The sequence below is a fragment of the Typopeltis vanoorti genome, chromosome 20 (genome assembly GCF_054136105.1).
Source record: "Typopeltis vanoorti isolate ZY-2024b chromosome 20, IOZ_Tvanoo_1.0, whole genome shotgun sequence".
NCBI lineage: Eukaryota > Metazoa > Arthropoda > Arachnida > Uropygi > Thelyphonidae > Typopeltis > Typopeltis vanoorti.
In genome coordinates, this window is record NC_143568.1 from 58638541 (window position 1) to 58664507 (window position 25967).

Genomic DNA, 25967 nt, shown 5'->3' on the forward strand with positions numbered 1-25967 from the left:
CAACGCTATGCGAATCGTGTTATTTCGCGTTCCTGATTCGGCGTTTAGTTTCTGGTTCAGTAGTAGGAATCATGGGCAGGCAGCATTGCCTTCTGGGATAATCTGATGAGCAGAATTAAATGTTTTGTGACATAAGAGCATCTTGATAGAAAAGTACATACATTACTGTACATTATCTAACGAATTTATTCCTTTGAACGATGATGAATCCAGTCTTTAGAGATGCGAGTGGAATAGACATTCTTTCAGTTCAGAATCGCAAATGCATCAGCAGCTGTATCTGCTGATGATTTATGCATTCCAAAGCTATCCATAAGTATTTTCCATGAATATATTCTCGTATTTCGAGGGAAATGCTATAAAAAGTAATGAGAACTTCATAGTGGGCTCGCTTTTCCCAATTTTGGGAAGTTCTTTTATTTGCGCCTTTCGCTGTTGTAATATTTTAAAATATACTGGATTTAATGTTGACAGTTGCTTTATATTTTCTCTTGAAGGAACATTAATGGCAATTATGCTCTGTCATTGTCATTTCGATCTATTAGTTTAATATAGACTGTATTGTTTTATTGTTTCATCTTTCAAATTATTTTGTTTCCCATAACTTTCCACGCTGATGATGAGTCGAAAATTTTGGGCCTGTGAGAAATCCTCCTTTAATTTTCGATAAGTTCGTTCTTGTTCCTTACTTGATTTTGTTCTTTATTTAACAAGAAATACATGCAGAGTAAGCTAACTGTTCCTGACTAGCGATATATGACAAATGGTAGAACTATTGTGAAATCTTATATACTTTAGAAGAAGAAAAACCCATCTAGGCATGGAGGAGGGGCTGCTGGTTCTCCGGCCCATCTAGTTAGTATCCCGTTAGTATTTTACCGCGCTATGATAAAAATGAATTAAAAAGAAGGACTATGATGGCAAACGATTCGATGCGTAGGCTATGTAGAAGGAATGGATGTGAGTTTTTGGATGTGTGGAGTGAGTTTGAGGGAAGATTGGATTTGTATAAGAGGGAGACGGCCTACACCTGAATGCGTTTGGTATCAGGAGTCTAGAAAAACTAATGACTGGTATGAGACCTAACGCAGAGAGTCAGGGAAACTAAATTATAAAGGGAGGAATGGTGTGAATGTGACTGTAAGAGCGACAATGTTATATAACTAACTGTTTTAATGATGGGAATGGGCTTTGTCATGGAAATGTTGAAGGCGAGAACGATTTTAGGTTTGTGTTCGTCCGGTTCTGACCCATCATATGTGTGCAAAGATGTCTACATTTGTAAAGCATTAGAGAAGAAAAGAGATCTGCAAGTTCGCAGTCAGGCAGACTGCGAACAAGAGTATACAAAAGAACAAACAGGTAGATTATTATGTCTGTGCACGAATGCTAGGAGTATCAGAAACGAAGGGGTAGAGTTTGTTGCTTAGTCAATATTTTACGACCTCAGATTGTAGATATTAGTGAGACCTGACTATCAGAATCAGACCTATTAACTGGTATTGAGTGTAAAGAGAATAGTATTTTTAGGAAGAATAGGAGAGGAGGAGCGTGCTGCTAATGATTTTGGATGACTTAAATCCAGTTAGAGTCGAGACTTATGATTGTAGTAATACTACTAACAATATTTCAGATGGCAGTGAGTTTGAAGCTCAGGTATGAGGTGGAATCTAATAAGACAAATTAAATAGTGGGGTGCTGTTACGGACTTGGTGGATCGGTTGCTGGTGATGAAGAAATGATCGCCAAATAAAAGAGAGGAGCGCGAAAAGAGTAATCATAATGGGAGACTAATTATCGAAATATGATTGGGTAGCAGTAAAATCTCATGAGAAGAATGAAAATGCATTTATTGAGCTGCTGCGGGACAACTTCCTCAAGCAGCATGTGACAGAAGGAACTCGAGGTCAAAGAGTGCTAGATTTGAGTATAGTGTCAGAGGGGGTTTCAGTTAAAGACGTAACTATTCTACATCCGGTTGGTGACCGTGACATGCGGTACTCACTTGGGAAATGACTAAGTTTATGAATGTTTCATTCAGAAAAGGTTACATGCTGAACTACAAAGCAGGAAATTATGACCAACTGAGGAGTATACTGAGTTCAGTTTAATGGGATCAGGTGCTGGATGGAAAAAATATCAACAGTGCATGGGAAGCATTTAAACAATACTTAAAGGATGCGATATCACAATTTGCCTCAAGAGTTTGAAGAATAAATAGGGTAGGAGTCAAATGGATGTGTAATCTTATTAAGCAAGAGATTCGTAAGAAAAAGACAATGTGGAAGGAATACCTTTTGCATAAGGATGACATCCGTTACAAACGTTATAAGCAGTAGGCTAGAGTAGCCATACGGAAAGCAAAGTATCAGTATGAAAAGATACTGGCTCTGCGAGCTAAAGACAACCCACAAGAATTCTATCGATATACTGCATTACTTGCAGCATATCGATAGAATTCTATTGAAATCGATAGAATAGTAAAAAAAGAATGAATATGAAAGAATAACTCTTCTAAATCCAGATGGCGTGAGGGTTACAGATGCAGAAGAGGTTGTTCAGTTAATGAGTGCCCATTTTGTTAAAAGCTATCAACCTGGTGAACGCAACGTTGAGCATACTCTTACTTCTTCACAAGATGAAGAAACGTAGGTGTGTGAGGCCGATGTATTAGAGCTGTTGCACAAACTGAATAAGAATTCAACAATAGGGACTGATGGAATATCAGCACGTGTGCTAAAAGATTGTTCAGCTGAACTGGCCATTTCTTTGACGAGGAAGTTTGATCTGAGTCTCAGAACAGGGAAGATTCCTCAGGAATGAAAGGAATGTATGGTAATTCCATTGCATAAGGGCGGTGCAAAGACGGATTTGTCCAACTATCGACCAATTAGTATTTCAGGAGTGGTAGTGAAGATTTTGGAAAAATTGGTTAGGGCCTGCATTCAGAAATGGGTTGACAATGAATCTCTACTTTGCAATGAACAACATGGGTTTACTAAAGGAAGGTCATGTATTAGCAACTTGCTCACATTACCATTGATTACCACAATTACCATTGAACTAGACAAGGGGAATGGATAAACCATGATACTTTGTATCATGGTTTATCCATTTTTGCTAAGATTTTGCTAAGGCTTTTGACAGAATACAGCATGGAAGGCTGTTACATAAATTGGAGAAAATGTGTTTGGGTTATACAATATTAGCATGGATAAGTGGATGGCTGTCTGACAGATATCGAAAAGTGGTATACAGGGGATCTGAGTCTGCAAGGTTTAAGGTGCTTCAAGAACTATCTTCATTCCGAAGAAAGAAACTTCATGCTGTACATCAGACTTTAGACCTATTACCATCTCCCCTGTGATACTTAGACTCTATCATAAAATCTTAAAAAAAATAAAAAAAGTTTTTTTTTTTCCAAAAAATTTCTCATAAAAAACACGTTTTTTTCTTAAAAAGTTATCATAAAAAACGCGTTTTTTAATTTTTTTTCCCAAAAAAGTAATAAGTATCAATTGGAGGTGACATCACTAAAAGATATCTGCAAACGATGAGCTCACTCATCTCCATTAGGCTGAGCAGACATCTTCTGGAGGAGAGGTGAGGGGAGAGACTAGGGTGATGGGGTTAGGTGGGGGAGCATTGCAAGGAAGACATCTGTCACCCTCTGTGATATCACAGAATGAGAGACATATGTTCCCCAGAAATATCCAATCACATAACGACATTGTTGTCATGTTTTGTTTGGCTATGGAATTGTGGGTGATGTTTTTGAGATAAAATATCTTGGAATTTTCCCAGGGTGACACACATCCGTCATTGTCGTCATGGTTTATCCAACAGCAGGTAGAAACATGTCCATGAATCATCTGTTCAAAAGTTTCATTTTGGAAGGAACGGTCAGGGTTAAGGGTCAGGTAAACAGTACTATAAGGAAAAATAAACGAGTCAAGTGTCTTTGCAGTTACGACAATTCGTTCATCCTGTGAAGTTATCGTATTGTGTTGTGGTGATTGGTATCCAGGAAAGTAAAGTAAAGTAAAATAATGGGTGAGCCACAAAAGTCATTGAAATTTTCTTTCTTCAGGAAGATAGCACGAGACAAAACTCTTCACCTAGCTCTAAAAGGATGGAAACCGATTATTATTTTAGAAGACACGTACATTGTGATGTATTTATCCAGGACCACTTGGGAAAAATTATGCAGGAAGTGGTCTGATATCCTCGGCTACTTGCAAAGAAGAGTTGACTACGAAATGGACCTCAGTGAGTGTTATATTCTGAAATGCCAAGATTGGGAACTAATACTTGATGATACAGGAACTGATGGAGGTAAGGTTTTTTCTATTAGTTGTGAAGAAGCTGAGAGATTTTCACCAAAAATGTACGACATTGATAATCATTTACTATATTTGGAAACTGAATTACCATCTGTTCGTATAATGGGAAAAATTATCGCTAATCATTTAAATTCATCAATGGTAAAATTAGACTTTCAAGATTTTATCCAATTCGATAAAGATTCTTTATTTTGGGACATTTACGAACATTTTACAAAAACTGTTTGTGTATATTTGCTGACAAAAGAATACACAGAATGTTTAGGGAGGCATGGTGTCATTTCCAGACTGACACAATATCAAATGTATGGAAGTGTGGTTACCATGGTATCTGATTTAAAAATTCTTTTGCATGACCAGCTATTTTGATGTAATGTAACCAAGAAACAGTGAGTAACAAAAAATTTTATTCATTGTACTCTTTGGAAAATATTAAGAATCTAAACTAAATATTGTGAAATATTTTTAGGTAATTACAATGTTTCGAGTTTTTCTCAGTGAATATACTTGTAAATAGTATTTCAGCAAAATAAAATGTGCATTTGTAAACTTAAATGAACAAAGATGTGTATTTTTGTTGTTGTGTTTTTCCACAGTGAATTTTTACTCAGTTATTCTGATTAGATCTTGATATTTAAATCCACAACTTTATATCTTAATGTAATTCTGTTTAATTATTTAAAAAAATCACAACTGTGAAATTAATGCCAGGACAGGAAAAAAAAGTGTTGAAAACGAATATCTATGTATTGATTATTTTAGAAATTGTCTAATGCTACCTATTGACATTATTTGAGTTATCTGAAAACAAATCGTTCACATAATCGAAAATCCGAACTGTTAGAATTTGGTTATTTTACAGAGAGAGAGAGAGAAAGAGAGAAGCACCTAATTAAACCAACAAAATGTGACTTTAACTCTTCTTTAAAGTTTGGCATAGAGAAAATGTTTGTACTCTACAGATAACACATATACAAATTTTACCTTTCCCTACACAAAGTAAGATAAAAACACACCAACAGTATATCCAACAGCATGTGAAAACATGTCGTTGAGTCATCTGCACAAAAGGTTCATTTTTGAAGGAACGGTCAGGGTAGGGGATGGTAAGTGTAAACAGTACTATAAGAAAATACCATTGAGTCGAGTGACTTTGGACTTAAGGTAATCGTTCATCCACTGCAGCTGCTGTTTTGTGATTTGTGTTTGGTAATGTAAAAATAATAGGTGAGCCACAAATTCTTTGAAAGTTTCTTTGTGAAAAGTTCTAATTGTTTAGAATTTTGTAAACGCAAGTTACCGTAAAGTATACGATCAGAGCTAATAATCAGTGAAATAATAATAAATAATTATTTATTTGTGGTGCCATATGAAGTAATCGAAGAAGAAGAATGAAGGAAAACGATTATGAAAAATCGACAGTGGGTGAAAAATGCGAATTTTCAGTTATCATTGGGATAATTGACTGCCAATTTCTTTTGAATAAGAGTTCAAATTTATTTCCTAAAGAAATTTGTATTTCTGATGGAATTAATGTAAGATATGCAGTGACAAAATCACCTTGTAGTTGGAAGGAATTACCTGAAAGAGTTAAAAAACAGAATTCTTGGTTAATAAAATATAACCATCAGCTGAAGTGGGAAATTGGTTCACTAGCTTTGGACAAACTAAGAGATTGGATGATAGAATCAACATGCAAATATCATATATTACTTGCCAAAGGAAGAGAAAAATCAAAAACATTAACGAAGTTAATAGGGAGGCCTGTTCTTGATTTAAATGAAATTGGATGCCCAAAACGTGAAAACATACTGTGTACTTTTAAATGCTTTTGGAAACATAACGAAAGATTCTGTGCTTTTAATAATTCTCTGAAGTATACGTATTGGATTCGAAAATATAAATATGCAACCCTTAATTTTACTACAGTAATAAATTCCCAACAAACACCAAATGAAAATTAACTTTCAGATGAGAGTCACATTGTCAAAACCATACGATGGCAATTCCACAAGCATGGAAGAACCTTTGATGTATTTTTCAATTTATTTATTTTCTGTATTGTTAGATTCAGTAAAGACAATTTGTAAATAATATTTCGTTCAAATAAAATGTGTAAATTTAAATGAACAAATTGGGTGTCGTAGATGTGTTATACAAATTTAAGAAGGAAGATAACATTTTTTTTTCCTTGTGAAATTTCATGCCACAAAGTAACCAGAGAATTTATTTTTTTGATTCATTGAATTAAAAGTCTTATTTGTTCATGCAAGCCCTCAAATATTTCAAGAAACTCCTGTCAAATCTTGGAAGCAAAAGAAATAATCGGGTATTAAATTAATAGCTAGAATTTTGGTGAAGATTTCACCTGAAAAGTCACAATACTGTTAGAGTTTGGTTATTTTACAGAGCCATTAGATATTTAAAACCAACGACATGTTACAAAAATTCTTAAAAAGATTGCTGTAGAAAAATTGCGGAGAGTTCAAAACCTTGTTTGTCTCATATCAGTTACTTAAAATTTACTAATGCTAAAGAAAAAATAAATAAATTCCACTTACAGAAATAGGTTAAAAGCACAAGGAATCGAAGGTAAAATTAATAGTTATATTGATAATTTCCCAACGGAAACCAAGAGTTCGAAACAAAACACACGATTTCTCACCTACGTACAACAAACAGTGAGCGGATACGTGAGATATATTTAAGATAAGACTTAATGAGAAATATACAGTGTTGGAAAATAAATTAAATTCACATAGACTTTATATATATATATATTAATTTTGCTCAGTTATTCTGTTAGAATATGACCTTTAAAAGTAAAATACAGAAAATAACCAATCAATTTGAAAAAAAAAAAAAAATAATAATTTCACTTGTCAGAATTCCATACTCTAACAGTAATCAGAATTCGAAACTGGAAATAACACTTACCCTAAACAAAACAGCCCATAGACTTTCCCACCAAGCTTGGGCAACTTTAAGATAAGACTTAATGGGAAAATTCAGTGTTGGAAAATAAATTCACATATACTTTATATATTTATTAATTCTGCTCAGTTATTCTGTTAGAATATGACCTTTAAAAGTAAAATACAGAAAATAACCAATCAATTTGAAAAAAAAAAAAAAATAATAATTTCACTTGTCAGAATTCCATACTCTAACAGCAATCGGAATTCGAAACCGGAAATAACACTTACCCTAAACAAAACGGCGCATAGACTTTCCCACCAAGGTTGGGCAACAGTGCGAAAGAATTAATACAGAGAACCAATTGGATACTAAAGTAAATTAAGTAGTCCACTAGCTTTTCTGGTTATTTACAGAAATATCTTTCAACTCCTATGTTTTGTGTGTTTTGTGGTGTGAATATATGTTAGCCACAGTAACCTATAATGAAAAAGTGAAATGTCTTTTCAGACTTGTGTTTGTGTTCTGTGAATATATGTTAATCAACAATTTGGAATATTCAGAAAACCTAGATAGTACCAAGATGTTCCCATTCTGGAAAGAAATGTAAGTTTTTTTTTTTTTTAACTTGAACATAACAATTGATAATTGTAATACAATAATCACTGTTCGTATGTTTTTTGGTAAGCGTAATTCTAATACTGAATAGTTTTTTTTTTCATAAGAATAATCATAGGATACATATTAAAGTACCAACATGGATACATTAACGACTTTTCATGTCTAATGTGTATGTGTGTGTGTTTAAGGGACACAAGTATAATTAATTATTCAGAAAACCTAATCACAATGGCCATCACGATGTACTCTAAGAATTCCCACCCTTCAACATTAAAGAAATACCCCAAAAATGTATTGGAAAATTAGTACAATCATTTATAGAAGAAAAAAAAGTGTATTTGAGTTACATTAGTATATATAATTAAATTATTCACGTGATGTTCCCGACAAACGAGGGCCCAGCGAAATTCCAAAATCAATAACAACAAACATTCACATCACGATTCCTTATCTTATCTTGATCTTGATCTGGTCAGTAGTGTCCCACCAATCACGACACGATTCCTTATCTCTAATATATCTTCCTTTCCATTCAAAACAATAACGTCACTTATTTACAACTAACAATGACGTCACTGATATTCATCTGACAACAACAAACATTCACGTCACAATTCCTTATCTTATCTTGATTTTGATCTGGTTTAAAATGTCCACCAATCACGACACGATTCCTTATCTCTAATATATCTCTCTTTTCCATTCAAAACAACAACGTCACTTATTTACAACTAACAGATGACATCACTTATTTACAAATAACCAATGACGTCACTTACCTACATCTCATAACAACAAACATTCACGTCACGATTCCTTATCTTATCTTGATCTTCATCTCGTTCAAAGTGTCCCACCAATCACAACACGAATCCTTATCTCTACCATCATCCATAATGCCATACGCGAACCAAAACACAACTGAAGCCAGTTTCACATATGCCCACAGGGAAATTCCAAACATTCCAAACTCATGACGTCACACACATTGACGTCATCAAACAATCACGTCACGATTCCTTATCTTATCTTGATCTTGATCTGGTCAAAACCGCCACCCATACTACTGACCTCCAAAAGGCCTTTGTTAGCGTATCCCTTCCTGCTCTCCTTCGAGCGCTGTCTATTGCTGGAGGTCCAGAGCCCTTTCTTTCCTTTGTTATGGAGCTATACTTGGGTAGCTCCATCACTATCACTACAGGGACTTCTATTCAACTTCTATTTCTAAGCAACTTCTATTCCCCCCAGTGCAGGGTGTTCGCCAGGGTGATCCTCTATCTCTCCTTTTCTTTAACTGCGTTATAGATGAGTTTCTTCACTCTCTTCCTAGCCATGTAGGCTATTCTCTAAGCGCTTCTTCCTTTAATGCTATGGCCTTTGCTGACGATCTTATTCTCGTAGCCTCTAATAAGATAGGCTTGCAAGAACTCCTTGACGGGACAGTTGACTTCTTCTCTATTCGAGGTCTTTCTATTAAAGTAGAGAAGTCCTGCTCTTTAGCTCTTGTCTTTTCTGGTCGTGACAAGAAGCTTAAGGTCCAGACTATACAGTTTTCCCTGCACAGGAGGCCGTTGCATGCTTTGACCATCCTGGAAGAGTGGAGATACCTTGGTATCATGTTCACCCCAAAAGGGTAGGTCTTCTGTCCCTTCTATCCTAGAAGCTGAGCTCGCTTGTTCTTTGAGGAAAGCTCCTCTCAAGCCCCAGCAAAGACTGTTTCTCTTTTCCCATTATCTCCTACCTGGCATTTACCACAAGTTGGTGCTTGGTAGGACATATATCTCGGTACTGTCCCGAATGGACAGGGCTATCCGTTCAGCTGTGAGATCATGGCTCCGACTGCCGCCTGGCACTCCTACTGCATATTTCCAAGCTAGGGTGAAGGATGGTGGGCTCGGGGTTCCATCACTTAGATGGCTGATCCCACGCTTGCGGCTGTCAAGGATCGCGAAGTTAGAACTATCTTCTTCCCCTATCTGCAGAGAGAATTTCTATAGTCCATTAATACAAGAAGACTATAGGCGGGCTAAAGGCTGGTCCCATTATCAAGGTACCTTAATTGGGTCATCACCTGCAGAACACAAGAGGTGGGCATCTCTGTTGCATTGTTCTGTAGATGGTGCTCCTTTAAAAGAGTCATATCTGGTGCCACCCCAGCATGATTGGGTAAGGGGTGGCACAAGACTCCTTCCTGGGTTCGAGTATATTGACCTTATCAGGAAGAGGATAAATGCCCTGCTTACTCGAGCCCGTACAGCTCGATGGGGTAGTGACGACTCTGTAGGGCTAGCTGCCACTCAGTGAGACATTGTCTCATATAGCCCAGTGTTGCTTCCGCACCCATGGGGTCCGCGTGCGGAGGCATGGCGCCGTGGTCTCCATTCTAAACAACCGCTTTAAGAACAAAAGTTGGGAGACTGCGGTGGAACCACATTATAGAACCTCAGCGGGTTTGCGTAAGCCAGACTTAGTGATTAAAAGATATGGTGACGTTTGGGTAGTTGATGCCCAGGTGGTGGAAACAGGGCGCCCACTAGCCTATAGCCATAATACTAAGGTAAACTATTACAAGAATAACCAAGATCTAGTTAGTAAGATACGGGAGGAGCATAGGGCAACTCCGAGGTTTAACAGCGCCGCCATCTCTTTACATGGCATATGGAGTGCAAATAGTTATAAGGACTTAAAACAGCTTGAGCTTACACTGAAGGATATAAAAGTGCTTTCCTTGAGGGCCCTACAGGGCACACTGGTGGCATGACATTTCCACCAGAGAATGACTACAATGATAATTAGAAAAGGCATAGGATAAACACTTGTAAAGGCTTAGGCCTATATCAAGTCTGGACGAGATGGCTGGACGTGATGTAAGGGTAGTACCGCCCAGAACCAGTGCAAAGATTAAAAAACAAATAATAAAAAAAAATAACAAGTGGTGTACCACAAGAATCAGTGCTTGGTCCACCGTTATTCAATCTGTACCTTAATGATATTGGGAAGGATTTGCTAAGCGACATACAGTTATTTGGTGATGATGCAAATATAGGTAGGGTAATCACGAATGCTGCTGATATGCAGTATTTGCAGAAGGATTTGAATAGGCTGGAATTGTGGGCATGGGAAAATGGGTGTCAGTTCAATGTCAGTAAATGTAAAGTCGTTCACTTCGGCATGATTAGATATCCAATGTCGTATTATATTGGTGGGATTAGGCTAGAAGAAACTGGTGAGGCTAGGAATCTTGGAGTGTTAATAGATGAGAAGTTGAGGTTCAGGAGCCATGTGGCAGAAATTGCAAATACAACTCAAAAGGTAATTGCAATGCTGAAACGAACGTTCACATGTAAAGATAAGGATGTCGTTTTGCCTCTTTACAAGGCCTTGATAAGTCCTCACTTGGACTATTGTGTGCAGGATTTCAATTGATGGAATTTTTCAATTTATGGAAGATGGGGAAAGAAAGAGAGGGCATCCTTGGATGCTGAGAATAAAGGCCGCCAAGAAAGGTGTCAGGGCTAGATTTTTCTCTCAAAGGGTGGTGCGTAATTGGAATGGATTGCCTTTGGATGTTGTGAGTGCAAGCAGTGTGAATGAATTCAAGAATAAGTCTGATAGCTGGTTTGTGTAGTATGTGGCCTCCCTGGATGAGTCTCTGACTCCTTGGAGGCCTCTCTTAATTTTTTTTAAATAAATATTTTTGTTTATTGATAAAATATTTACACATATATATACAATAGTTATCCTGAGTATAATTTTACAAAATTTTTCTACATTGGATATCACTCTTTGCCTCTGTATTATGCATTTACAACACATGTTCTAATATTAACAGCGATGATTATACAGATTTTTTTTAGTGAATAACTAATATAATAATAATAATTTTGGAGGCATTTTAGGAAGCATTTCTGATTTCTTCCTCGAAGCTTTGCAGAGCTTTTCTGAGGAAGATAATAGATGGCGGTGGTTTCATGGTTATGTTTATATACTGGTCGCAAGCCAGGTGTTGATTTTACTGTTTGTTGGTACGTTCTGGAAGGCTTCCACTGCTATTACACAGTTTAACTCTCTTTTTTTGCAAGTAGGGTTGGATTTGGACATGGTGTGTTTGTTTGTGTCCTTGTAGTGGTGTTTTTTGAGAGGGGTTTGTGTGTGTGTGTGTGTGTGTGTGTGTGTGTGTGTGTGTGTGTGTGTGTGTGTGTGTGTGTGTGTGTGTGTGTGTGTGTGTGTGTGTGTGTGTGTGTGTGTGTGTGTGTGTGTGTGTGTGTGTGTGTGTGTGAGAGGGAGAGAGAGAGAGAGAGAGAGAGAGAAACAGGAATTTCTCTAATTTTCATTCTCGTTATAATATTTATATATCGCCTCTTTCGGCTCTCTGTATGTTCCAAGGTTTCTGTCGTCGAACGGCAGTTTGTTTATCATGTCAGGTACGTAGAAGTTTCGGGTTGCTTTGCCGTAGTGATTATTATATGATACTTATATGTTATGTAGTTTGTTGACTGTGGTCTTGTTATTTGATATGTTGCTCTGGTTACTCTATAGGTTGGGTTGTAGTTATGTTTTAACATGACTGTGTAGTGGCGTAAGTGCTTCACCTTAAATATTTTGTGTTCTGTCTGTGCTGCCTGCATAAGTGCGGATTGTTCCCAGAATATCAGTTTTACCATTTTATCTTTCAACCATTGTAACCTGTTAAGTCTGTAGTCAACACAGAATGCGTATGATGTGATTACATATCTTGAAATGTTTTCACATAATGCTTTATAGATTAGTATTTTTATGTGGGTTGGGGCAATGTCTTTTAATCTGTATAGTTTGCTTGCTATTATCCTAAGCTTGGTATGTAGGTAGTTTGTATGGCTATTCCAACTTTGATCAGCATCGAAGTGAAGTCCGAGATAGCGTATTGTTTTCACCTGTGTGATGGTTGTGGTTTTAGTTCAGCGCTTTGTGTATAGGATGGTGAATGTCAGATAGTGAGATATTTAGTTTCAAAGGTAATGAATATCATTAGCTTTGTTTTCCTAGGATTTATATATATATGCAGTTTTCGGTTAACCAGTTAGTGATTTGATTAATGTTGTGTTGCATATTTGTGTAAGCGATATTTGCATTGTTGTGAATGGATACTATGGCCGTGTCGTCTGCGTACTGGAAGATTTTACTTTTTAAGGGAAGATGGCTTATGTCGTGTATGTATATGTTAAATAGACTGGGAGATAGGACAGCTCCTTGCGGTACTCCGCAGGTTACAGGCCTCTCTTTGCTGTACGCTGATCCCATATGTGTGATGTGCTTCCTGTTTTTCATGTATACTTTAAATCACTGTAGTAGACGATCTCTGATTTCCGATATGCGTTAGTTTCGTTAACAAGGTTTTGTGTGTTAGTGTGTCAAATGCTTTTATTAGGTCAATGAATACGACTAATGTTATCATGTTTTTATCCAATGCAGCGTTGATTATGTCTGTGAAATCTTCCAGGAGTGTTGCTGTTCCTTTATTTTTTTGAAAGCCATATTGTGTTTTGGGTATGATTTGAAATTTTTCAACGTATGTGGAGAGTTTGCAATGCACGATGAGCTCCATGATTTGGCTGATTACAGACAACGTGGCGATGGGTCTGTGATTACTTATAATGTTTCTTTTTCCATGTTTGTCTATGGGTGTGATTAATGCAGTCCTTAGTGTTTCAGATATGTGTCCCGTTTCGAAGATTTTATTTAACAATTATTGTATAACTGGACATAGGGTGGTTGAGTGTTTCTTGATGTCTTTTGGTCTGATTTCGTGTATCCTTAGTCCTTTGTTAGGGTTTATTTGTTGAATTGTCGGTGATAATTCTTCTTTTGTTACTGTGGGGAACCACATCGACTGGGTTGCTTGTGGACCTAGTGCAGTATGTTCGTTTGCGTGAGGAAAGGTTGTTTCTTGTAGTTTTTGGACAGAGTTCACGAATTGCTGATTAAAGTTGTTTGCCAACTGTTTGAGGGATTTGGGGTCGCAGGCAAAGTTGTGTTTTATTGTTTCTGTGGCAGTGGTTCTGTGTATATTGTCCAGCATTTCATTAATCAGGTGCCAGGTTTCCTTTATGTCGTTCTGAGCTGTTGTTAATTAGTTGTTGTAGTAGTTTCTTTTTGCCGTTTTCTAATTTATGTTGTTAGGAGATTCAGTTTTCTTTTGTATTCAGCTTTTAAAGTGATATTGTTTGGCGACTTCTTAAGTTGTTTCCATAGGGCGTATTTTCTTTGTATGTCTGTTAATATGTTGTCTGTTATCCATAGATTCTGTTTTGTTAATAATAATAATAATAATAATAATAATAATAATAATAATAATAATAATAATAATAATAATAATAATAATAATAATAATAATAATAATAATAATAAAACAAGTTAATTGTTTACGTGTGTGTGTGTGTTTATTCATATTTATCTTTACACGAGCTTTTTTATATATTCTAAAATTCTTCCTGCAGAACCGAAATCTCTGTTAGATTGGGTTGTACTATTACATAAACGTGTATTTCTTTGGATGTGTGATGTAAAACGCCCACACTTATATAAAGAAGTGCTAAACTAGAATACTTCTCGACCTAATCTTGACATGTAGACTTCCCCCTATTCTGTCTAAACAGTACAAAGCATAAAATAGCTCTTTTCAGCTTGTGAAACAACCACCTGGACAGGGGAAAAAATGCCTTCGATGACTTCGTTATGGGCATCACCTATTAACCGCTTATTTTCAAGTCTAATTTAAATTTTAACATCATTCTACAGTAATTTTTAATTAATTAAACATTATTATTATTAATTGTAGTAAATAATGATAATAATCGCATCATACAGTTATTATCAGATGGAATCATGTCTAGGTGTTTGCTTCAGACTAACTTTCATTTTGCTTGTGATAACATCAGCTTTAGCTCCTGATATACGAGAGCTTTCCATTAAGAATGAATTCATTTTGGACGTATTTACTTTAACATAAAGACTAAAATACGTGCTCATGTTATTAAAATTGAGCTGTAGGCCATATTTGATAGGTTGTTCTAATTCGTAGCTAGCTTATTCTTCTTGAACACATTAATCATGCTACAAAATATCGTATTCTGAATGAGGCCCACTTCTTTCAACATCAAGATGATGTTTTTAAAATCCCGATTTACTCTCTCTCTCTCTCTCTCTCTCTCTCTAGCCCAGTTAGGGGCAAGTAGAATAGGAACGCGTTTATCAAACATTTCTCGCTAATTTCCGGTTCAACAATTTCAAGATCGATGGCTTTTCTAACCTCTCTTTGTCTCCTGACATCCTTTGTTGTTTGCACGCGGTCCCACGCGCCATAAATCACCCTCCTGGATAATGATCTTAAGCGTGCTGGCAGCGAAGTGTTCTTTAGATCGTGTAGAGTGTATACTGCCCAGATAAAGGACCTTGACAGGTATCTTTGTTAACCTGACGTCCATTCAACCTGCTTGTCAATATTGAACTTACAGAGTTCCCGGATTAGTGGACTAAAAAGAAGATCCGAAACAAATATTTGTGTCTCCATCAAACGGTGCTTACCCACTGGCAGGTTTTCTTAATAAATGCTTTGTTGGTTGACTGAGAAGTGTTTAGTTCTGTTGCGAATTAGAATGGGGAAAAGAAAGCAACTTTGACAAGTGTAATGCTTCCATGACTCCACCTAATAATCTTTATTTCAAAGACAAGTTCTAGGAGATGGCGGAAGGATGTGTCAAAGATTTTACCCCCTCTACTGTAAGGACAAAGAATTTATAGACGACAAAGCTTACTAGAGGCAAACACAGGTGCTGCACTCTCCAAAAGTTTCTTCTTCTTCTTCTTCTTCTCAACGAGTAAATGTTGTATGAAACCCCACCTCCGTGACACATAAAGAGACTTGATTGAATTATGGAATGCAATATAAGATGTTGTCGATAAAAATTTTAGCTCAAGTGACGAACATTCTTATGTAATTGTCATAACGGAAATGTTATTTTTTATGTTATCTGTACTAATGGGGCTGTCATCAAATGACAAAATCCTGTCAAAGATTCATATTTAACTGATAATTCTTATTTTACTGAAATGGAATGTTCTCATTTTTTAAAATCCTACAATGAGTCATTAAAATCAAAGTTGTTCTGCAAATTAACACAATTTAAGTTTTCCAGAAAGTGCATGTTCTTAAGCGAATTGAGGCAATGTGATTTGAGGTACTTATAGCACCGCATTTCAAACGAATATCCCATGATATTTCCCTGAATTAATTCATACCCAACGAATGTTTTTAATGGAATCTTATAAACCACATTCTTATTTGTACCATCCACTAGTTATTGGATGGTACCATCCACTAGTTATTCGTCGACCTTCTAGGTCCACGAATGCTTGTAGAGAAGCAGGCTGTTTGTTAATGATTTCCGGAGAGGCTGCATCCGAGATTATCTCTAAAGGCAGCTACGACTTTAATGACAGATCTTTGAATTCAATCTTATGTGCTCTAGCCTGGAAGTTCGGAGGAAAACGTTCAATAGTAGTGAAAGGGGAAAAAAATAACACTTTCTTAGATGATATTGAGTTGAAAATAGGCGACCTGCGATAGACATCAGCAACGACAGACTCTGATGTGATTACACAAAACAAAATTTTTACTAATTCACAATCTTAAGGTTATGTTTATTGATGTGAAGAATGCACAATTTTCCCTTGCAGAAAGAACTGAATTCGAATTCTCCCTAGATCTTGAAGAACCTTTATAAGGACTTTTCAAGTGAAGCTCAGTTCGCCAGATTCCTAGGAGGGTGGAGAAGGTTTTCATTAAGGCAGGAAAACTGACTAGAAGAACACACGCAGTTAAAGACGTCATACACTGGCGCCTCAGAATCTTAGCTGCCTCTGTCTAATTCAAAATAACCATCCCAACTCACATTCTTAAAGAAGTAATCCGCTCATAGTTCAGAATGAAGAATGGTTTATTGATTTATCACTGTCATTTGGCTGAATTTCTTTGCAATGAATTGTTATTAAAGTAGGGCATATTTAGATAACCGTACACAAAGTTAAATAACACGGAACTTTTTAAGTTAATAGGCGTTCTGATGTACCCACTTTTATAGATATATATCAAATCCCACGAACTTCAGCTGCTGTTCCGCCACTAATATGGACCGATTACTTTTTCAAACATGCATATTCGTTCTCAGTTTTGCGAATTATTAAAAAAAGCCTCAGTAATGAAATTTGAACGAGAGTTTTGCACACGCAAAATCAGTTTCGTAAATAAAATATGACTAAAATATGATTAAATATGACTAAAGTGCATGCTTCTTCAGCCGAAGAAGCATGCACTTTTTCTTATTTCTATGAATGATTTCTAGTCTTATTTGAAACCAAAAAAAATATATTTTAAAAAATGCGATAATTGAACGAAACTGAAAGTCTATCGATATATTCTCTTTTTTTCCCCTCGTGAGATACTCAGTCAAAATAAACAAAGACTTTTCTACTCGTGTGTGTGTGTGATTTCCACAGTTGAAATCTGCTATTTTCAATGTAAATATATTAACTAAAAGTACGATACAAAATTAACGTTATTGTGGAGGACAGTTTTGAGAATCATTTCTCCCCCGTCAAGATCAGTAATGAAAGTGCCCTTTGACATTTCCAGAATGTTTGCAGCCACGGCGTCTCTATTTTACCTTTCAGCTCTTATAGCCAAGTCACTTTTAATATATTTACATAATTTCTTACATAATCTCCCAGCAAAAAATACCAATTGGAACTAATTTGTCATACGTTTTTAAATAGGTGGGGGGGAGGGATGTGCTTTATCTAGCTGGAAAATGATATTAGGGATTCAAACTATGGAAGTTCGTAATTTTCTAGTATATAACAAAGCTCTTATGAATGCTTTTTTCGAAGAAAAAAAGAGCATAGCACTTCTGCGTCTTCAAACACTGAAAGAAAATGCACTGGTCTTTTACATTTAATTTGCTACAGTAGATTCCAAGCAGTCTGCTATCAGTTTCATTGCTGTGTTGATCTGCAACCCCTATTTCGCTAATCATTCTTGAAGACACATTTGAACAGAAAAGTGCCCAACTACAAACTTACGCATAAAGTGGACTTCTTCAGAATTGTACGAAATAGACAGTGTACCGAATTTTATAACATTAATTTATTTAATAAAATATTATTGTTATTGATAAAACTTATTGGAATGAAATGAAATTCAAAGAAAATCTTTCTAAGAATAACTAAGACGAACTATTACCTAAAGTTCGGAGACCACTGTAGAAACATAAATGTGAATGTAGAAGCGGAATGTTTGCCACAACCTTGAATCTTATGACAGGAAATTCAAAATCACATCGGACATATTTGTCTTTTCCCTTCTCGGAAACCACTTGTAAATAGCAATCTGTCTCCCATTTCAGACATTCTTCGAAATCAATTTGGCATCCGTCTCACGTCGTCTTGAGCAAGAATGATGGTCTCGAGACATATAATGATCCCCAAACATAATAAGAAACCTCCGCAAGTCTTAAGTTGCTGCAGAGAAAGACAAGCATACAAATTACTCGGCATTACGTGAGTCCCACCTATTCACAACAGGAACACACACACACACACACACACACACACACACACACACACACACACACACACACACACACACACACACACACACACACACACACACACACACACACACACACACACACACAGAATAATTACGCAACACCGCATTGTTTTCACGGAAAAATCTCAGCATTTGTTTCACTTCTGGACTCGAAACCTTATTTTTTCCTCTCTGCTATAATTTTCCTACTAATGCAGTTTTAATGGATTGCCACACATCTTTATAGTGAGAGAAGTGTTGTGTTTATGAAACGCCGAAGCTTCACGTGAGTATTGGAGTTGGGATCGAAATTCGAATCTTCTTTTCGTGTGAGTTATGCAAAATGTGAATTGCAAACTTTTATTATGAACAGAATTGCTGAATGATTTGTGTATTTGCGCAATGGATTGTTTATTCGATGTAAACGAACTTTATTCATTTAATTTTTGTTATTTAAAAACTATCGTGAAGCATTCTCAACCTCGGTTTCAAGACTAGAAAACTTTCTAAATATCTTGACGATTATTAAGTAAGAAACAAAAGGCGCATTCTGCATTGTCTTAATTCATTCTCGATTAAACTTAATTAACATTCTCACCAGAATATCTAGCTATTTCTTCGCAAGTATCAAAGATGAATAAGAAGAAGTGGTTACCATGGTGACATTAACGTCAGAAAGTACTGTCGGCAGGTTAGGTTTTCACGTACGAAGTCTCCACAAAGGTAGAAGATAAATTACTGCTTTGCTGATTATTTTGCAGGGTCCTTTAATTCACCAAGCACACAAGAATCATTTGCGCGAATAATTTCTCAATCTGCAATTCAAATTGTTTCCAAGTGGCGATGCTATTCAAACGTTTCCCTCAGAGGGGCGGTCTCTGGAATATTAAGATTCAGAAATGAGATGTTGTTTGTAGAATCCGCCGCTTTCATTTCTTTAGAAGTAATAAGCGGGCGTAATTATTAAAGTGGTCTCAAACATGCATTAAGGTTCGGTTATTTCATTCTTGATGGGGAGGGATTAATCTCTGCTTTAAACTCATCGTTTGTTTCGCCATGCAATTCAATCATCTGGGATTTTGAATGTTTATATTTAGTTACTAATGGATGAAAGATACTTTAAATTTTCTTTTCTTTCTTTTCTTTTACTAGGAAATACGTCCTTAGCAGCAGACGCATTCTAAGAATCTGTAAGAGGACTTTTCAACTTGAGGTGAGTTATCATAGGTAGCAGGCTTTTTGACAAACATAATACTCTATATGATTATTCTGAAATTATACTTTCATAATATCCTACTAGCTTCACACACTTCTCCACGTGCGGAGAAGTTAAGTGTGAGGTGTTTATGTTTTGTAGTTTCATGAATACAAATCTGCGACCTTGCTCAGAGATGTGACCTACATCGAGCAAGGTCACAAATCTGTGACCTTGTTTATTTGTTTATTTATATAATTTGGAGTTCTGATAGGTTAAAGATTCAGGTTATGTCTCACCGATGGTAGTCAAGCTTTCATGAATGAATGAAAAAATCAGGATAGCTATTGACTTGCTTGACTGTGAATACCACACACACACACACACACATCACTTACTGTTATCACATTTGCAGCTACCGACGGTGTCCATGAATAATTGTAAATAAAACTCCGTTTTTCTTATTAATAACGAAAGTTTAATTTCTGTTAATTCTTTTACTTTTTCAATAAATGTTTCAAAGTGTAATCGTTTGTAACAATTCTCTATTAGGAAGATAATTTTCTGTAAAAACAATATCAGCGTGATGTATGAAATGCATGAATTACATAAATTACATAACGCAATTTGAGGAAGGAGGGAAGATCAATCTTTTATAAAACCGGATTAGTATCCTATTATTTAGGGCGTTGTGATAAGAATGCTAAATCTTGAGAAATAGTTACACAATTTAAGGACGAGTTCTTGGATGAAATATTTAAGTAAGAGTGAAATTGGCAAATCATAATAATATTAGACCAACGATGAACTGCATGATTGACACTCATTCAAGCTACATAGACGAAGCTCTGTAAAGTGGAGTATCCATTTACATTATAGTTAGTGTGATATTTGGTTTTGCAGTTTTGTAAAGCTGACCTTTGTGTGGGCTAAATACTTAGAGATTTTATCAAGAAAGTCGCAAAGAAAAGAATTTAAGAATTGGCCTGAAACGCAGAAACATCCGTTGAATGATGGCATAAATTCCAATCGACTGAACTTTTGTATACAATCCCAGACGAATAGGACGCGTTGGTATCCTTCGGTGATCACAGATAGTGAATTGAAATTCACTCCGTTGGTTCCAGTCTCCGTGTTGTAAATGTTCAGTGCGGTTTTTCGCTAGTGGGAAAGTTTGAAGAGTGACAAGACAACCAAATGTATTCGCTCTACAAAACACAATCCTCCTTTATAAGTAGACGATGGGAATTGAATCTTGAAGGGCATTAATTGACTTGCTATTTAATCTATTGCGGGATTATTATAATCCGACACATAATTGCAGGCTAATATGAAGACATGAAATATGAAGAAATGAAGACATATGCCTCTATCTGTAGAAAGGAAGGTCTTACAAGAATGGGAGAATGGATTCTCTATTCCAGCGCTTCCCAAACTTCTGGATGTCAGGGCCCCCTTTGCAAAAATTAAAATATTTCACGCCCCCCTCGAAAAAAATCGTAATAGAGAGAGATATATTATTATAATATTTATTGTATTATATTCAATACAAAACATACACAGCGAATATTGCAAAAATCAAATGCATATATTACGTTTTTTGCCTCTTACCGTTTGGTTCTGAAGACGATGCGGGCTGTTCTGGTAAAATATGAAATACTGTCCTTTTTTTGAGTCTGTTTCTGCTTCTTCTGACTGTTCGCGGGAATTTTTTTTTATTTTTTATCAGCCACTTATCCATCTCAGGGTTAAAATTTTTAACATAGAATAGATCAAATAATATCACCACTTACCGATACCGGCACACCACAGACTGATAACATGAAATTAGTGAATATTACCTGAATAAGGGAATCCCCAGAGCAGGAACATTTTTCCCTTTTGTGACTTTTCTCCCTTTACGGTAATTAAGCCTAACGCGAAACAGACAGCAAAGGCAGGTTATTAAAATGTGCATATGATTTATTAGATATATGAAGAGCCAAAGGATTCAATTCGACGACATATGACTTGTTTAAGTTAAGGGACATTACATCCCATATCATTTCTTAGCCGAATAAGAAACTCAAAGAGTTTCATGCCGAATATAGTAGAAACTATATAAAGTTCGGCGATTCCAAGCGTAAGCAAATACCTGGATACTGCAGCAACTGACCCATTAGGTAGTGCAAGCTGAGGCAACTCATGTCTAAGGTAGTGCAAGCTGAGGCAACTCATGTCTAAGGTAGTGCAAGCTGAGGCAACTCATGTCTAAGGTGGAGCAAGCTCCGATCACTATTCTTGATATTTACTCATAATGTGAACTTAGCTCCTAGGAGCTGTATTTCTGTTCTACATTATGAGAGAAGGTCATCACTACCCAGACCGGTTTCAACCTTATGTATAGGTGAAGCGGGCTCTAAAAATAAGACGATCCCTAAAGATCGCCCAACTCAGCGTTGTTCCACTCGATGACAGGCTCACCCCGTCACCGAGAACTTCTCAGCATTGGCTCTACCCAGTGTCAGGCTCACCCCACCACCAAGCAGAGCCATAATCTCAGCGGTGACCCCACTCAGAGACAGGCAAAAACCTACCTCTAAGTGGAGCCTCTCAAAGCCAGATCCTCCCCGCACCGGTTTCCACCCTCATTGGGGTCTCATCAGTGAGTAGGTAGACCTAGTTAATATCAAGTTTGTAGCGAACATAACTTACAACTCTTCTATGAGTATTGCCAAGAGGTGATATATTATTAGATATATGAAGAGCCAAAGGCTTGAATTCGGCGACATATGACTTGTTTAAGTTAAGGGATATTACATCCCATATCGTTTCTTAGCCGAATAAGAAACTCAAAGAGTTTCATGCCGAATATAGTAGAAACTATATAAAGTTCGGCGATTCCAAGCGTAAGAAAATACCTGGATACTGCAGCAACTGACCCTAAAGGCAGTGCAAGCTGAGGCAATTCATAGGTCTACCTACTCACTGATGAGACCTCAATAAAGGTTGAAACCGGTCTGGGTAGTGACCTTCTCTCATAATGTAGAACAGTAATACAGCTCCTAGGAGCTAAGTTCACATTATGGGTAAATATCAAGAATAGTGATCAGAGCTTGCTCCACCTTAGACATGAGCTTGTACTATCTTTAGGGTCAGTTGCTGCAGTATCCAGGTATTTGCTTACGCTTGGAATCGCCGAACTTTATATAGTTTCTACTATATTCGGGCTTGAAACTCTTTGAGTTTCTTATTCGGCTAAGAAACGATATGGGATGTAATATCCCTTAACTCAAACAAGTGCATATGATTGGTGCGGTATTAACAAAAGATCGCGCAAACCGAAAGATAAAAGCATAGCTGACAATTGAGTTGAAATGCTAACTCTCTTCAACCGAATTCCATATGTGGAACTGCCATAACATTCATTATATATATATATATATTACTTAGTATTAACACTTTTACGAATTTTAACGCGTTTGGTTGAATTTTATTGCTGCCTTGGGAAATCGAACTCACACACATCTAATTAATAACAATAGTTTTTATTTAGATACTGTGTTTGCCCATGCAACATATGGTTTTGTTTCAGTCTATACAGCATAATTTCTGTATGAAGGGACATGTGATTCATTAATTTGTGTGTTTTTATCCCAGTTGTCTCTAATTGCACTATTTGTTGAGAAATATATTACACTGACTCCTCATACCTTATTCACTGGCATAATAAAAGTACTTGTTTTTATTACATCTGCAGTATAGTGGCTGTTAGGGAGGGCGTGTTGTTTACCACTGTAAGCGAGTTACTATCTCCCCACATGAACTTGTTTAAGGTTTTTTCATGTGTGAAGTATATGCGAAACTTTTATTGGTAACAGAAAACTAGCTCGGATGACAGTGATAATATAAAACGAGTTTTGATATATATATAAAGTCAATATCAACAGTCCCTGATTACGAACGTGTGATGAAAGGGACAGGAAGATTTGGAGCTTCCCTGGAGAGCATTCGAAGTAAATACAATCACTTGCCAAATAAAATCACTTGCACCATCATAAATGCAGTAGAATGATATTACATTACACGCAAGTACTACCTAGAAAACTGCAATAAATCTAACCCATTTCTTTCGATTAGGTAGGCAACGAATAACAGTAACGAAAGACTAATATTTTTAGAGTCAACAAAGACTAAATCCTAAATGAATACTTCATATGGACCTTGAATACGAAAACCAAATCAAACAATAAACTTCTTTTATATTAAATTATAATTGAAAGAATTGTTACAGTCTGATTTTGCTTACGACTTAAAATGGAATGAACTGTGAGTCGGAGATATTTTTAAGCGATTCTCATTCTAATTTAATTAAAAATAAGTTTCCTTACGACTGTTTCTTCGTCGTGCACAATTAACTTTCAACGCAATTGTTTCGAGAAAGTGTAGATGATTTTTATTGCAATTATTGCTTTGTTTCCGAGAGTTAGTTTCAAATCTGTTTTGAGAATAACAAGTAAGTTTTTAAATATTCGTAATAAAAATATTTTCAGTTATTCTGTTTTCTCATCATCGGAAATAAGAAGTAATTTTCAAAAATGCATTTTTGGCAATCCCGTCCACGCGACAGGTAATTAATCCATAGTTATGGATGAGCCAAGGGTATGAACTCTTAAGTCTTTGGTCTCTGATTTCTAACCCAACGTTCACATTCGTAAATTAAAATTGGTTTGAACACTGTCATAAATCCCTTCAATTAACTCTTCATCATACGAGTTTTGTTTTATTATGCAATCTCTTTCATGTTTAATTTGATATTTAAATAAAAAATTACGCTTAGATGAGCTGAAGTATTTTAATTGTTTTTAGCCTCTTCATTGAGAATGCATTCGATGTTTCTATTGTTCCTACTTATTTTCAGAGTTTTATATTTTTATTGTTTATTTTCATATGAAGTTTGTGACAGCAATTATTCAACTGATTTAAGGAATCATGGAAACTTGTAGAGGATTTATTAGGAATATAACATTGGCTTGAGTAAACAGCTGAAATTCACATCTTCAAATTTGATATTAAATTCAGCGTCTTTCCTTCATTTTCTTTCCCTTAAATGAGGCTGATGATCATTTCATTAATTGACACAATTAACATAGTTTATACGTGGTGACTTTGTAGTAGCTTTACGCTTCCATTTGCAAGCAGTGTCGCACCCAGGGTAGCGAGCGAGCGAGTAAAATTATCAGGACCCACGTATTCGGGTATTGCTGCACTTAGGGATTACTGAAAGTAAAAAGTCTTGTTGCGTTGAACCTCATCGTTGAAGTCGTTGTTGGTTTCGGAATTGGTACCAGCCAACATCTGAACTACTGTTGCACTAAACAATCATCAACTTTAATCAGATGAATGATCTTGATCATCAAGTGGAAGCATTTATCATTATTTTAATCACGTAAAATTCGCAAAATGGTTTAAAACCAGTACGGTTAAATGAATTTTCTTTTCATACAGGAAAAGAATTATTTGATTCACTACCTCATCACAAACCCCTGATATTTTCATTAGAGTGCGTTTAAGAAACCAAACTCGACTTCCAAATAAACAAGAGAGAATCTCCGCCGAATCTTCCTTTCCCAAGTCAGGAGTTGCGCCCTAACTTTATTGTTTCTCCAATGTGGAATTACACTTTCGGAAGATTTATTGACTTCGTGGTCCCTCTGCAAAGTTTTACGCCTCTCTAGAGATATTGACATTCTCTTCAGCTAAAGGTCACGAAGAAACACCAAGGACACACACACACACACACACACACACATAGATGACCTCTGGGAAACAGAGTTTACGTTGGTTGGAGTGTAATAAATCAATGACTGCAACTGAAGTTCGACTGGTCTGTTTTTTTTTTTGTTTGTTTTTTTTTTGTTCAGTGCTTCGAAATTCACAAGTAAAAATAAAAAGAACTCACAAGTCGTGTTAAGCAGAATTTTATGAGCTTAATTGTAAAGAGGATTTAATCAGGATGCAAAGCAAATTTGATCTCAAAGCATGAATATACCAGTGGGAAAGTAAAGTTCAATAAGAGGCGAGTGTCGGTTATCACTGAACAAAATAATTCAAAAGGAGAAAACACTAATAAGAATACAATAGAATAGAATGTGATTTTAAAGAGGAAGAAATGTTCTGCTCTTAATAAAATAAATAAATAGAGAATAAAATATGTTCTGCTCTTAGAGAAGAAATGAAGGAGGATGAATACGCTAAAGAGAAGGAAGTTAATTGCACATAACATGGT